This window comes from Sphaerodactylus townsendi, linkage group LG02 (genome assembly GCF_021028975.2).
Source record: "Sphaerodactylus townsendi isolate TG3544 linkage group LG02, MPM_Stown_v2.3, whole genome shotgun sequence".
Classification (NCBI taxonomy): domain Eukaryota; kingdom Metazoa; phylum Chordata; class Lepidosauria; order Squamata; family Sphaerodactylidae; genus Sphaerodactylus; species Sphaerodactylus townsendi.
Window position 1 is genome coordinate 69,399,477 of NC_059426.1, and position 14,909 is coordinate 69,414,385.

The 14,909-nt window shown below is 43.1% G+C and overlaps 1 protein-coding gene and 1 long non-coding RNA gene across 2 annotated transcripts in view; one reads left to right on the plus strand and one right to left on the minus strand.

The window, feature by feature from the left end:
- Window positions 1-5,927, minus strand: part of CARNS1 (carnosine synthase 1) — a 29,123-nt gene extending 23,196 nt beyond the window's left edge. The window contains exon 1 of the mRNA XM_048483937.1: window positions 5,805-5,927. The gene's annotated coding sequence lies outside the window, so the exon portion shown is untranslated. The remainder of the gene's footprint in view (window positions 1-5,804) is intronic.
- Window positions 5,926-14,909, plus strand: part of LOC125425982 — a 67,020-nt gene continuing 58,036 nt past the window's right edge. Inside the window, exons 1-2 of the long non-coding RNA XR_007243482.1 lie at window positions 5,926-6,054; window positions 6,364-6,564. This is a non-coding gene — a long non-coding RNA (uncharacterized LOC125425982). The remainder of the gene's footprint in view (window positions 6,055-6,363; window positions 6,565-14,909) is intronic.

The following is a 14,909-nucleotide window of genomic DNA, read 5'->3' on the forward strand; positions in this document are numbered from 1 at the left end:
TGAGAGTATTAAATTCCAGTATTAAAGTGAATAGAGAAGACCATTCCACAAAAAAGAATAATAACTTGCTTCCCTCTGAACAGACATAATTGTGCATACTTCCAAATAAAGTATCTAGGCAAACTCCTGCTCATAGCAAAGGACAGGATTTGAATATATGTGCTGCTGCTGGGTCAATGCAATGTACGAGTCAAAGAGGTATGTGTCATAGTGTTCTTCAGTAAAGCATATTGAAAGGGATGATTTACAAACATTAATGGGAATAGAGTTGCCACTGTTTTAATGGCCCTTGCTTCTGTGATTATTGCTTGGTTATCTCTGCAATATGATTTCTGCAGTTCAAGTTGCTAGTAGGAGTCTGTGAGCAATGAGACCAGCTTCGCTTGTCAGTTGGCAACTCTAAATGGGGGAGAAACATTATGGCGATGCAATATATGTTTTTTCACTAAGTGAAACTGGTGCTTTTAGCCTCAAAGTAAACATAAGATGAATATATAAAGTCAAGTGCCTCACAAAATAACCAGCATGTAGATCTCTCACTAGAATGCAAAAAGTTAGCATTAGAAGTTACTAGATGCTCTTCCTATTTCATTATAATGAAATGCTAATTCACAAAGTGTTGTTTGAAGATCTGGGATTGTGTAATTTGTTTATGTAACTTGGTGGCTGGCTGTATGTATGTCACATCTGCAAGGCAATAGAAACAAAGAGTTTGCTTGAAGAGTAATGAATTCCAAGTAAAAACTGGATAAAGAACCACAGGCTGAAATGGCAAAACACCTGGCTTCACAAAGGGGCCTCCTTTCATTGTGCAGCTTGAGCCTGTGTATATTTTTATTCACAAATAAATCTCACCAGCTTCATGGGGGTCAACTATCAAACACATGTAACTGAAATGTTAGTACAGTGATCAAAGGAAGTTTTTTTTATGTAGGCTAAACTGTAGGAACAGCAATTGGTCTGAGATCCTGCACTTAAAAAAGCTTTCAGCCGCTCCTGTTCAAGCCTTTCTGAATACTATACACAGCAGGCAGCTGCAGCCTTACAATCTGGGATGCCAACATCTGTGAGATGAGTTGCGCCCCAAATCGTGAAAGGTGTAGAGGGGCGTCTGCTGGTGAGATCACTACAGATTTGTAGGTGAGAGCTCATGTGATCAGTTTGCATGATAGTCTTGAAGCATGCCACAGAAATTACTAAACCATCACTTTTTAAAACTAGCTCCTCTGCCTGACTTGCTCAGTATGGATACCCACAGCTCAGCGGTAGAGTATTTGCATGCATCAAGATCTAGGTTTAATTTCCAGCATCTCCATTTACAACTCTCTTAGGTTTGTTTGAGGGTCCAACTAGATTAAGGATTTGCCTGATCTAAATATCCTGTTTTGTATATATTTCAAAGGGACTATATGGGTCTAATTTGATTGTGGAAGTGGTGCTGGAGTAGCAGGCATCTTACCAGTATTCACCCTAAGCCAGGGGTAGGGAACCTGCGGCTCTCCAGATGTTCAGGAACTACAATTCCCATCAGCCCCTACCAGCATGGCCAATTGGCCATGCTGACAGAGGCTGATGGGAATTGTAGTTCCTGAACATCTGGAGAGCCGCAGGTTCCCTACCCCTGCCCTAAGCAATACTAATAGCAACTGGAAAGGGGAACAGTTTAGATCAGGGAAACAGCACAGGAGGAAAGAGTCAAATGCCCATTCCCAGTGGTGTTTCCTACATTATACTAGCAGCACCACTCAACTGTTTTGATCAGGGATCATTCACATCCCACCAAATATGGTACTCAGATCCCATAGAACTGCTACTAGTCCAAAACATGTCTGATTCCATTGTAGAATGTGTTTCAGAGGCCAGATCAGGGAACTACAATTCCTTATCAGTTTTCTGTCAGCATGGCCAATTGGCCATGCTGGTAGGGGCTGATGGGAATTGTAGTTCCTGAACATCTGGAGAGCCGCAGGTTCCCTACCCCTGATCTACTGGTTAAGGTGGAATAATGTCTGATGTGGCATAACACAAACTTATATGCTCCACATGCCACGGATGACTAAAGTACCCTGTTTCTCCGAAAATAAGACATCCCCTGAGAATAAGACATAGTAGAGGTTTTGCTGAAGTGCTAAATATAAAACATCCCCCCTCGGAAGTAAGATCTAACAAAGTTTTGTTTGGAAGAATGCCCGCCGTTTAACAGAGAACACCAGAGCATGCAGCTGTGGGAGGAAAATAAGACAACCCCTGAAAATAAGACATAGCGCCTCTTTGGGAGCAAAAAATAATAAAATACACTGTCTTATTTTCGGAAAAACACGGTACATACATGATGCTGCCCAGTATTGTTTACTCTGATGGGCAGCAACATTCCTGGATCTCCAAAGGGTTTGTCAATATCTGCTACTAGAGATCCTTTAACTGGATGTGCCAGGAATGGAGTCTGGAATGTTCTTGCAGACAAAAAATCGCTCCACCACTAAGCCACAGTCCCTCCACATCTGTTGATCACCTGAATAATCATAAAAAAGAATCTGCTAACTTTCAGTTGACAAAAGCTATTTTGCCCATCACTTAGAGATAAGTCTCACTCTTACAAGCAAGAGATAATGGCTATCTGCAATCACAGTGTTATCAATAAGAGTGATTTATTTAAGATAGTAACAGGAACTGACTGATTTACCTTGTTGGTTAAATGATGGGGATGGCTGAAGTTAGCCAGTGATAAATGATGTAGATTCACTCTGACATAGTATTTATTAAAGGAAAGAAGACTAAAATTCAGTGTTATAATATGAAAGATATTGTTCATTCAAGCTATAGCTACAAGGACATTTACACTTTAAGCCTGTATCTATTCCCCCTACCATCCCAATTTCAAGATTGGAAGCCTACTACACAAAGGGTGCCTTCCTTCACTGTTGTTGTCCACAAGAAGATGAATATCCCCCTTCCCCCCAAAAAAAGATGTTTACTACTTCAAGACCTCAAGTGACATACTATTTACAGTACAGGATTTGTGCTGTTGCAGTTCCTGTGCTGAGAAAATAAAAAATATCAAATATTTTCTCACCTGAGGTGACAGAATTCTGTACCACTTTAGTCTTCAGATCTGTGGGAGAGATTTTGGAATGCTGTCCAATAAAGCTTCCTGCATGTAATCAATCAGCCCATTGGAGAGAAAGGCTCAGATTTTTTTTGCCCTCAAGTCACAGCTGAAAACCTCATAGGATTTTCAAGGCAAGAGACACTAGGAGGTGGCTTGCCATTGCCTGCCTCCATGTCATGACTCTGGTATTTCTTGGACTTCTCCCACTAACCAGGGTCAGGGCTTAGTGTGTGTGACTGGTTCAAGGTCATCCAGCAGACTTCCATGACTCAAATTATGATTTAAACCTAGGTTTTCCAAGTCTTTAACCACTACACCATGCTGGCTCTCAAGGGTTAGCATAACCCTCTCTCTAGTAAAATAGTGTGTTCCCTGCAGAAAGCTTTCCAAACATTTTTTAATTGAGAGAATTGAAAAAATTAATACCGTGTTTCCCCGAATATAAGACAGTGTCTTATATTAATTTTTGCTCCCAAAGATGTGCTATGTCTTATTTTCATGGGACGTCTTATTTTTCTGTGTTCTTGTCTACGCCGGGCATGCTTCCAAACAAAAACTTTGCTATGTCTTACTTTCAGGGGATGCCTTATATTTCGCACTTCAGCAAAACCTCTACTATGTCTTATTTTTAGGGGATGTCTTATATTCGGGGAAACAGGGTAAGAATACATTTATAGAAAACAAAAAAGCTATAACATCTTGATAATTTATACAAAAGAAGAAAAATAAGATAAAGAGACCCATCAATATCAATACTCAAAATCCCAATACAATATTTCAGGACAGATTGCTTCCAATTGTCTCTACGACTATATTTAGATTGAAATCTAAATCAATAGTTTGTATATAGTTAAACCAAGTTTGCCATTCCTTTTGAAATTCCATGGTACCTTCAAGTTGTGTCATATCACATATTTTCGCTATGCATATTTTACAACTTTTACTCTCACATTCCAATTGAGGGGCATTTATTAAGTTTCCAATTCTTAGCCCAAACTAATCTGGCTGCAGCATCAAGATATTGGAATAGTTCACTTTGGTTTTCCTTCAGTTTTCAAAAATAAGACAATCTCCCTACTCCCACACCCACACTTGCAGTCTGAGGCAGTTTGGTCTTGAATTTTGTCACCTCAATCTATACAGCAAACTGATCAGCAGTCTGTTTAGAGATCTCTAGAATGTACCTCTGCTTTAGGACAAGCGCTAAGATTACCAATCCTTAGGACTGAAGCCTGGAGATTCCTTTGGCATATAGAACTCCTTTGACAATGCCTAACCTGGCATTCAGGAATGACAAATAACAATTTGATCCAGGCTGGAGAATGTTAATCAATAAGTATGGAGTTGAGCAGGTGCCTGTCTCAGGGATCAGTGTTTTTACAGTGTCTGTCTCAGGGATCACATGGCTCTTATAATATTTGACCCCACATACTTGCAGGCACTAGTATCCCAAACCCACCTAACCAAATGAGTGGGAAGATGGTGGAACTGCATGCAGGGCAGTCTGAACATACCTGAACAAGTGAGCTGTGTGACTCACAAAAGTTCATATTAAAACAAACTGTTTGCCTTTAAAGTGCCACTGGATTGTTTTAATTTGCTGTCACAGATGGCTGCCCCTTGGCAATCAGGACATTCCCCCAGCCAGCTTGCTATTGCTGGTATCCAAGGGAAGAATTCCAAGGATACTTCATCCTTTGCAGAAAGGGCATTCTAAAACTCACCAGGGAGCGCAGATGGCAGCTTCCCAAAGGTGCCTTAAACGACTCCTTGGCACATTACAGGCAACTAATTTCCACCCTCTTCCACCCTTTGTCAGCACAATAACAGTCAAGGGAGAAGATTACAAAGCGATTGCCTCGTCTTCTCTTCCAGTGCATGTTCATGTATGGAGTGGTAATTCCCATCACTGCAAGGAAAGGCAAAACCCTGTGTGTGAATGTAGTTATAACAGGCAGCTTAATCGAGGAGGAAAACGAAGATTATGGTTTTTGTGGTTGTGCACTGCAAGCAGACGAGTACAAGAACCAAGCCTCTGCAACCCATGCCCAGCTGCATCCGCTGAGATCCTTGCTTTACCCGTCCTTTTTTTGTCCATAGGAACTTGACGCTCTTATTCCCCAACCAATTCTATACGAAGGGGCCGCGCCGCGGGATTGGCGAACCAGCCCGTGTGGGCGGGGCTTAAGGTCACGCAGGGACCCCGCAAACAGCTTGAGAAGCCCCTTTCCCTGCCCCCACCCTATGCAGCGATGCCTTCCCGCACGTCCCTGAGCTTTGTGCTCCCCCTCCCTTGCTCCGGAACCTGATCAGTGCGAGAGCGGTCAGGGCGGCCTTCCACCGAGTTCTCCTCCAGCATCCCCGCAACTTGCAGGCGCGCACAGAACAGGTTACAAATCTATGATAGTCCATGGCGCTCTTGATGCGACTTGCAAGGCTCCTGCTCCATCCCCACACAACGTTTTTTAATCGAAACGCAAACACAAGGCTATGCGCACCTGGTTTGGCGCCCTCCCGACCCCCTTTCTCTCCCCCTCCATTCAGCAACAGGCTGCGCGCCGTTGCCCTTCCCCCAACCATCGCTCCGGTACTCTGCTCGCAGGAAACCATTGCAATTTGCACGAGGCCATCGGGTGCACAGCGAGGAAAAAGCTTTCTCTCCCCCCTCCCCAGTGCGCCACCCCCGACCCCTTACCTCGTTGCAGCGCAGCGGCCCTTGAACAGAGCAGAATGATGCCAAGGCCAAGCCACGCGATCTGGTACAATCCGATGGCAAGGCGGGGTGGAAGGAGCCGGGGAATGTCCAGGGATTAACTCCGACGGGTTTTATATAGAAACGGAGCGGGCGTGCCCAGTGAGGCGAGGCTGCTTATCGGCCATCGGGGCTAGGCAGGCGCTCGCCGGCGCGAGAGACTCCCACAGCCATTGACCGAGAGAGCGCGTTTGTATGTGTGGGAGCGGCAATGTGCACGGGGGGCTGGAGGAGCGGGATGCAAAGGGTGCGTGGGAGGGATTCCACCACAGTTACGGAGGAGGGGGGTTAGAGCACGGGAATTTCGCACAGAAAGTGGCTATTGGCTCCCCTCTTACACCGCGAATGGAAGGGATGTTTATGCATCATTTTCGCCAACTCCTTTCCCAATGATTGTTATGTTGAGTTGGTGGTCGTTCATAGTCCCATTTTACAGATCCGGAACTGAAACCGAGAGTACCACTGCCAACGGGCCCCGTTGTCTATTGATTTCAATTTGCAGCTCTCCAAGCAACATCTAAGCCTCATAACAGGCCTGGGGGTAGGTGAGGCCCCGAGGGAGCAGATTATCCGAGGCCACCCAAAGTCCTTCAGAGCCGCAGCAGGCTTCTCTAAACAAAACAAACATTCTTACTGCCGAAAAATGCTCTTTGAGACGCGACTTTTCTCCAGTACCTAGTACAATGACAGAGCTCAACAAATGGTAAGTATCAGTGAAATGCAAGTTAACCATAAAGTAGGGACTTGATACTAATATTTTAAGGGTTTCTAAAATCTTTGAATGCACAACTTTAGCTACAGTCCTATCATCAGCAAGAAAACATTGTACCTCACTCAGAACTCTCACAGCCTCACCTTCCTTACAAGATGTCAGTTGTGGAGAGGAGAACAGGTGATTTTAAGCCACTTTGTGACTCCTTAAAGGTAGAGAAAAACTTGTATTAAAACCAACTCTTTTTCTTCATCACACTCTTATCCGTTAATTGAGTGATGCAAACATTCTCAGCATTTTGTGCTTGTGCAACGGCTTGCCTGCAGCACCATCCTTTCCCAAAACTTGCCACACCTAACAATATGTATCTGACACTATATTTCAAGAGAGAGGTAGGACTTGACAGCTGGAAAAACAGAGCATCGTGGAATAAGTCTTGGAGGACATGGCCCCATGGTACCCATATTGTGCCAAATTATTGTTTTTTTGTACTAGGGCTTAAGGGAGCCTAGATTACCTCTTCTCCCATGCTACATCCCTGACCTGCATTGTTCCCCTCCGCAGCTTTTCTTTTCCCCCCCAATCTGAATAACACACAGAGAGACTGATGTAGACCATCAAGGAAGTCCAGGATCACCACTCAGAGCCAGGCAATGGCAACCCACCTCTGTTAGTCCTTAGCCTTGAAAAAAAACACTTGGGGTCACCATAAGTTGGATGTGACTTGATGGCTCCTTACGTACAAAGGCTGGTTGTTCAGAATGTTCCTTAAGAGCCTGGAGTTGGAGTTTTTAAAGCTATGGGAGAGGGATGGTGGTGTGACAGATGTGCTTGCATTAAGAGAAGGGTGAGTTGGGGTAGCAGTGGAAGAGAAGCAGCACTGTCGTTAGGATTCTGTACTGCGGTGCACTCTGTGCTATTTTGGTCTCTTGAAGGCAAGGCTGATACATAATGGGATAGAATTCTAACACATAGCAATTGTATATTGGGGCATAGTGATAAAACATTTACATAGTTCTTGACACGATTCATGGTACTTAATGTGCATTAATCCTTTTAATAACCTTGTATATGTACCCTAGAAACCTGTGGAAGGAGGGCTAAGAGACCCTTACCTAAGGCTAATTGGCGTGTTCATATTAGAAGCAGGATATATTCCTGTTGTATTGCCTACTCTGCTGTGACAGTCTTGTTGCAAGACAGTTTCCACTTCAGTATGAATTGATAAGGAGGGCATAATGGCTCAGGATTATCTTCTACATAAGCAAAGTTCTGTTTTACATTTGAATCAGGCTTGCCCAGGAGATGTTACCATTGGCCTTGAACTTTTCAGCTCAGTGGCAGAACTGTTTTTGAGGAATACTGTTGTGAAAATAAAACGGTGCATATTTGATGAAAGGGTATTATTTGATACTGTTATTACTTCATTAGTTCTTATAAGGCTCACTTTTCAAAGTTTCTCCCTACAACCATCAGCTCTAGAACCGGTGGTTTAAATATATAAGAATAAGGAATTAAAGGGAAGGAAGATATATTTGGCATTGATTACACATCATGAACATGAAGTAGTGGCTTAAATTGATGGCACAGCAGAACATTGCTACATTATGGGCTCAGAAACAAGAAATCACTGGACATGTATTTCTTTAGGTGGAGGTGCTGGAGTTCATGCCTACTGCCTCAACTTTGACCAATTATTCAAGTCTTGACAGGGTTTGGATGTAGAGTGTGAAAACAGAGAGCTAGGAGTACTAGTGTACCACTTCAATTTGGCTTTCAGTTTGACTTGGGATATCCACTGATAGCTCTGTGGCCTGGGACCAGCCCTGATCAGAGCAGCAGCATCAAAAAGTTATACAATATGATGAGTGGGGCAGATGGATAGACAGATGGACATAGGGCTATATCTAAACAAAGTAGAGTAACCCAACCCCCCATCAGAAAAATAAGGGGAAATGTGACAACATCTTCACATCTGTCTTCATATGCAGTTCTGTCATCGATTGAACAAAGTATCACTAATGTCTGATTTAATCCACCTATGTCTGATTTAATCCACTAATGTCTGATTTAATCCACCTTTCCTTTTACTTGTATCCACCTATTTCCACTGACAAGTCAACCCTGATCCAACACAGAAGTATCAATGTTGTTAACTGATAATATCTAGTAAGTCTTCATGTCAATGGACAAAGTTGGTGTCTACAATTTACCCTAATATATGTATGATGGGAACAAGAGAAGTGCTGCATGGAGCAGATCTTTCCAAGATTCCTATGCTGACTTTGGAAGGAAAGGTGAGGAAGTTCAGGAATAAACAACAATTAGAGAAAAAAATCACACATCTAGGATATATGCTCAGGTGCAAAAAAAACCCCATTCTAGTCAAAACAGCAGGCAGTGAAAAATGTGTAAACCTCTTTTGCACTACTTTTAAACATTTTACTTCATTTTTTACACTGCTGTTTTTGGCCCATGCGGAATTCACCTAAAAGAACTATAGCATCCTCAACCATTAGTCAATCCGAGGCGATGCAGTTGTGGTTTTAGAATAAGGGTCAGTAGTTTTCTAGCATGCCCTGACGTTAGGTGGCTGGCATCTTCAGAGGATTCTCTGAAGATGCCAGCCACAGATGCAGGTGAAACGTCAGGAGAGAATGCTGCTAGAACACGGCCATACAGCCTGGAAACCACACAGCACCCAAGTGATTCCGGCCGTGAAAGCCTTCGACGACAACTATTTATTTATTATGTTTTTAGCCCTTCCCCTTGTGGGTCATCTGGCTTGACAGCAGTGCATGTGTAATTAATCTGGGAGTCTTAGAAGATCACAAACTGAACATGAGGCAGCCAAAAAAGCCAATGCAATTCTGGGCTGCATCAATAGGAGTATATTTCTATAATCTTTGAGAACTCCTGGAGAACAGGAGAAGTCCCAGCAGACTGGAGGAGAACTAAAGTTGTCCCCATCTTTAAAAGGGGGGGGGGGAAAGAGGACCCAAACAACTACCACCCAGTCAGCCTGACATCAATACCAGGAGACAGGATTCAAAATGATCTGGACAGATTAGAGAGCTGGACCAAAGCTAACAAAATGAATTTCAACTGAGATAAATGTAAGATTCTACATTTAGGCAGAAAAAAATGAAATGCACAGATATAGGATGGGTGACACCTGGCTTGACAACACTACATGTGAAAGGGATCTGGTAATCTTAGTAGACCACAAACTGAACATGAGTCAGCAGTGTGATATGGCAGCCAAGAAAACCAGTGCAATTCTGGGATGCATCAATAAGAGTATAGTGTCTAGATGGAGTGAAGTAATTGTAACACTCTACTCTGATCAGACCTCACCTGGAGTACTGTGTTCAGTTCTGGGCACCACAATTTAAGAAGGATATTGACAAGCTGGAACATGTCCAGAGGAAGGCAACCAAAATGGTAAAAGGTCAGGAATCCATGCCCTACGAAGAGAGGCTTAGAGAGCTGGGATGTTTAGTCTGGAGAAGCAAAGGTTAAGGGGGGACATGATAGCTATGTTTAAATATTTGAAGGGATGCCATGTTGAAGAAGGAGCAAGCTTGTTTTCTGCTGTCTCAGAGACTTGGACACGGAGTAATGGATTCAAGGTGCAGGAAAAGAGATTCCATCTACACATTAGAAATATATTTCTGTCAGGACTGTACGACAGTGGAATTCACTGCCTCAGAGATGGTGGAGTCTCCTTCTTTGGAGGTTTTTAAACAGAGGTTGGATGAACATATGTCGGGAGTTCTTTGACTGGGTGTTCCTGCATGGCAGGAGGTTGGACTGGATGGCCCTTGTGGTTTCTTCCAACTCTATGATTCTCTTATAGTGTCTAGATTGAGGGACATAATCCTCTCTATTCTGCATTGGTCAGATCTCACTTGGAATAGTGTTTTCAATTCTGGGCACCACAATTCAAGAAGGATTATGACAAGTTAGAATGGGTTCAGAGGAGGGCAACCAAAATGGTAAAAGATCTGGAATCCATGCCCTACAAGGAGACACTTAGAGAGTGTTTAATCTGGAGAAGAGAAGGTTTAGGGGTGACATGACAGCCATGCTTTAATATCTGAAGGGATGTCATCTAGAAGATGGAGCAAGCTTGGGTTTTTTTGCTGCTCCAGAAACTAGGACAAAGAGTAATGGATTGAAGATACAAGAAAAGAGATTCCACCTAAACATTAAGATGAACTTCCTGACCGTCGGGGCTGTTTGACAGTGGAATTCACTGCCTCAGAGTGTGGTGGAGTCTTCTTCTTTGGAAGTTTTTAAACAGAGACTGAATGGCCATCCGTCAGGAGTGTTTGTATATTCCTGCATGGTAGGGGGTTGGACTTGATGGCCCTTGTGGTCTTTTCCAGCTCTATGATTCTAGGTGTTCATATGGAAAAATCTGCTTTTTTCTGAGTAAAGCAACTGGTCCATGTAACTCAGTACTGGCCACTGACTGGCAGAGAAAGGTGTTTCCCAGTATCTGCTCGCCTTCATGGCTTGATGATGTTCATTCAAGCAGGAGAGTGAACTCAAGCAGGAGAGAGGCGGTGTGTACATTTTCTAAATAAATGCCTGAGGTCCATTAACTGGAGATGTTAGGGATTGAACCTGAGATCTCCTACTTGACTCACAAGCTCCTATAAAAAGGAACACAAAGTGTTGTGTCATTTTTAGGTGGGAGACTCAAGTGAATTCATCAGTTCTAATGGTTCTGATTCTTAAGAGACAGAGATTGTTTCACTAATTTTTGTATATACCTTGAAACTCTGAATTCAGGAGAGTCAGTGTTGTGAGTCACTGAGGAATGAATGCAGTGCTGAGAAAAGAGTTAGGGTGATTCCGCATGGGCCAAAAACAGCGGTGTGAAAACGGTGTGAAAACAGTATAAACCCTTTTACACAGTTTTAAACTCTTTTACACCATTTTCACACCGTTTTCACACTGCTGTTTTTGGCCCATGCGGAATCAGCCTTAGAGAAGCTTTCCTTCTTCTGGGATCAGGTGGTCAGGGTACTAATATACATTGGAGAGCAAGTGGGAGCTATTTTGATTTTGAGAGCCAGGAGGATTGACCTTGACCTAAGACACTGCATTGGTGAATTAATGGCAAGATTGACCTGGGCAGTGACAGCATTGCATGAATGAATCATGCTATTTTGTACTTGCTTTGCATTATGAAACACCACTGTGAAAGATAGGATGCTGGGCTAGATGGATCACTGCAATAATTCTCACAGTTCAGGCCATTGTGTAACCCCTTGGGCATTTCTAAGAATCACACTAACCATGGGAATAAAGCTTATGGGTTTGCAGTGCTATTTTGGTTGCATTCCACGTTTGCACAGAGTTGGAGCCCAGTCCATCCAGTGCTTTCATCCACATTTGTTTTAGAGCTCATTCATTACACAGAAGTCTAAACAAGCACTAATACAATGATCACATGAGTTTTCTTGTGAGGTGAATGGAAAATATGGGGGCCAATGGTTTCTCAAGACAGGATTCAAACCAAATTAAGACAGATCATTGGGCCAAAGTCCTCAGATTTAGTAATAGCTTATTTTGCGTAAGCAAACAGGAACAGGTCCTTTAGAAGCAAGCAGGAAGAGTTAAGCTGCCAAGGATTTTTCTGCCACTGAACCTCTTAAAGAGGGGAATATGTCAGTACCAAGGCACAGCTGCAAATCTGCACCCGTAGTAAAAGGTGATCTGACCACAGAATTGAACTGCTTTCTTAAAAAAATATATTATTTTGGGTTGAGAGGAGCATGGATCTTTTTGTGGTAAGAATGCAACCATGGTGTACTGGCCAAGAAGTTCTTGGCAGTGTAGCAGAAAGATGACCAACTCCCCCCAAGACAAAAGAAGGCAGGAATGAAGCCAAATGAATTCTAGCTTGTGTGGGCAATCCTCAAGTCCTAGGCTGCAAGCTCAAAAACACTTTCTTGGGACGAAGTCCCATTAGTTAAAATGGAACATCCTTCCAAGAAGACCTGCTTAGGATTGCTCCCCTGGTTCCACATTCTCAGGTAGGAGCTTAAAAAGATTTCACTGCAGTAACACTGTTGAACCTACAGCTCGCTTTTAAAGGGCCATTGTAGTCAGGGGATTAATAGTATTGGGCTTGGAAAGACTGCTTCTCCCTCACTGTTGACTCTGCTCATAATCTCTTATTCTAACCTTATCTACAAATTTGTTGGAAGAAGAAAGGCCACCTTGTGCTATATGGTGGATGAGATGGAGAATGTGGAAAGTGATTTGCCTATGAACAGCCATGAATTTTATATTACCTCTAGCAACATGGCATGCATTCCTGTTTCTACTCTGCCCCTGTATACAATTGTTTAATATTATAGCCCAAATACCTACCTTTCTGAGGTTTTACAGTGGTATGCAAAAGTCCTTTCTCAACTCATCTCTGACATCTTTCTCAAGTCACTGGCTATAGAAGAGAAAGTGGAAGCATGCAGTGATTAATGCCACGTAGGGAGCAAGTGTGGCTAAGTATATTGTGAAACTTCTCCCCCCATCTTGCACGAAAGCATTGAATTCTTATATGCTTATGTGCATTTTCTTCCTGTATGCAGTTGTTAGGGGAATGCTGATGGGCAGGCCCCCTAGGAAAAATTGCCAGCATCCATATAGGTTGGAATGTTGGCAAGTGACACCCAGACAACCCCTCCCCACCAGGGTGCAAGAGAACTTGGCATACGACTGTACTGGATATCAAATGACGGTCTTGGATACAGACAAAAGGAAAATTAATGTCAGTGGCAGAGACACAGTGTCTTCCCATCATAAGTCAGGGTGCTCCCTGGATTCAGCATTATTAGCATCAAAAGGAATACTGCCAGGGACTGAATTGGACCTAGTGAAGGGATGGAGTAAGAGATCAAGAGGAAGGGCACAGGGTTCTGCTTTGAAATTCATTCTGTCAAAGTCATGACAAGCCAAGACTCCTCTGCTCTATTCCTGGTGTGAGGCTGGCCCTAGTAATGAGAGGTGGTCTGAAAGGAATTTGGATCTCGGTTTCACGATCTGGCATGGGAGACAAGACTCTTTTTCAGTCTTGCAACCTTGAACAAGTAACTTACCCATTTTCTCAGCAGATTATATTTTGTATACTGCCTTTCGTTTACTGTACACCAGCTGAATCATTGTGGGCCGGTGAACAAACTGTTGAGCTCTAAGTAACTCCATAAGATCTGGATTAAAGTCTTGGACTCGGGGCTGACACAAGACACTTTATTCTACTTCTATAAAAAGGAGTAATAACATTTCACAAGGTTGCTATTGTAAAAATGAAATGAGGATCATAAAAACATTTTGCATACTGAAACTGAGGAACAGTTAAGCACTGTGCATGTCAAGAGGGTGAGATACACTTCGTTGTTTCTTAATGGAGCTAAACAAACCAATCTTTTGTAAAAGCAGAAATGTCAAGGGCTAGAAGGCATCTGTCCATACCTTGACCAAATTAGCCTAAATATAATGAGCTAGCACATTTATATCCTACACTTGCTCCACAGAGCCCAGGGTAGCAGGCTTGATCCTCTCTATGCCATTTTCACATCACAGTAAGCTTGTGAAGTAGGTTAGGACAAGAGAGAATGACTGGTCCAAGGTCACCCAGTAGATTTCATGGCTACTTGGATCTGAACTGAATGTACACATGAAGCAACACCTTCCTTTTATCCTTCTCGACAGATGTAAATAGCAGGCTCAAGAAAAATGAATATGATGCCACAGGGAAACTACCTTTTTTTCTAGCAGAGTACCTGTGCCCTTTAGCACCCATGTGACAGGCAAGAATTGAATGGGGTTGGTTTCTTTTGGCCCACAGATGCAAACGACAGCAAAAGCTTCATTTGGGACATTCCCACAGACATGGTTCCTTCTGTGGAAACAAACTGATTTGTAGAGCACCTCCTACAGAATTACAGCCTATAGGGTTCCATGGCCAGCAGTCACAGCATTTAAACAAGGGAGAAGATGTGTTTGGAGTACATGCTTTATATGCAGAAGGTCTCAGGTTCAATCTCGGGCATCTCCAAATAAAAAATCCCCAGTAGCAGGTACCCAGAAAGGTCTTTTTCTTCCACAGGCCCTGTAGAGCAGCTGTCCTTCAGAGTAGACAATCCTGAGCTAGGTGGGCGAGTGGTCTCTCTTTGAGGCAGCTTTAACTGGCTTGAAAATGAACGAGTGCTATGGTGTAGGAGACAGGTCTAGCGATGAATTAAAAAAATGAGTATAAGGAAGTTTAGATCAGCTGGTTTAGTTCTGTCTGTTTGATGTCCTGCTTTTCATTTGGTTAA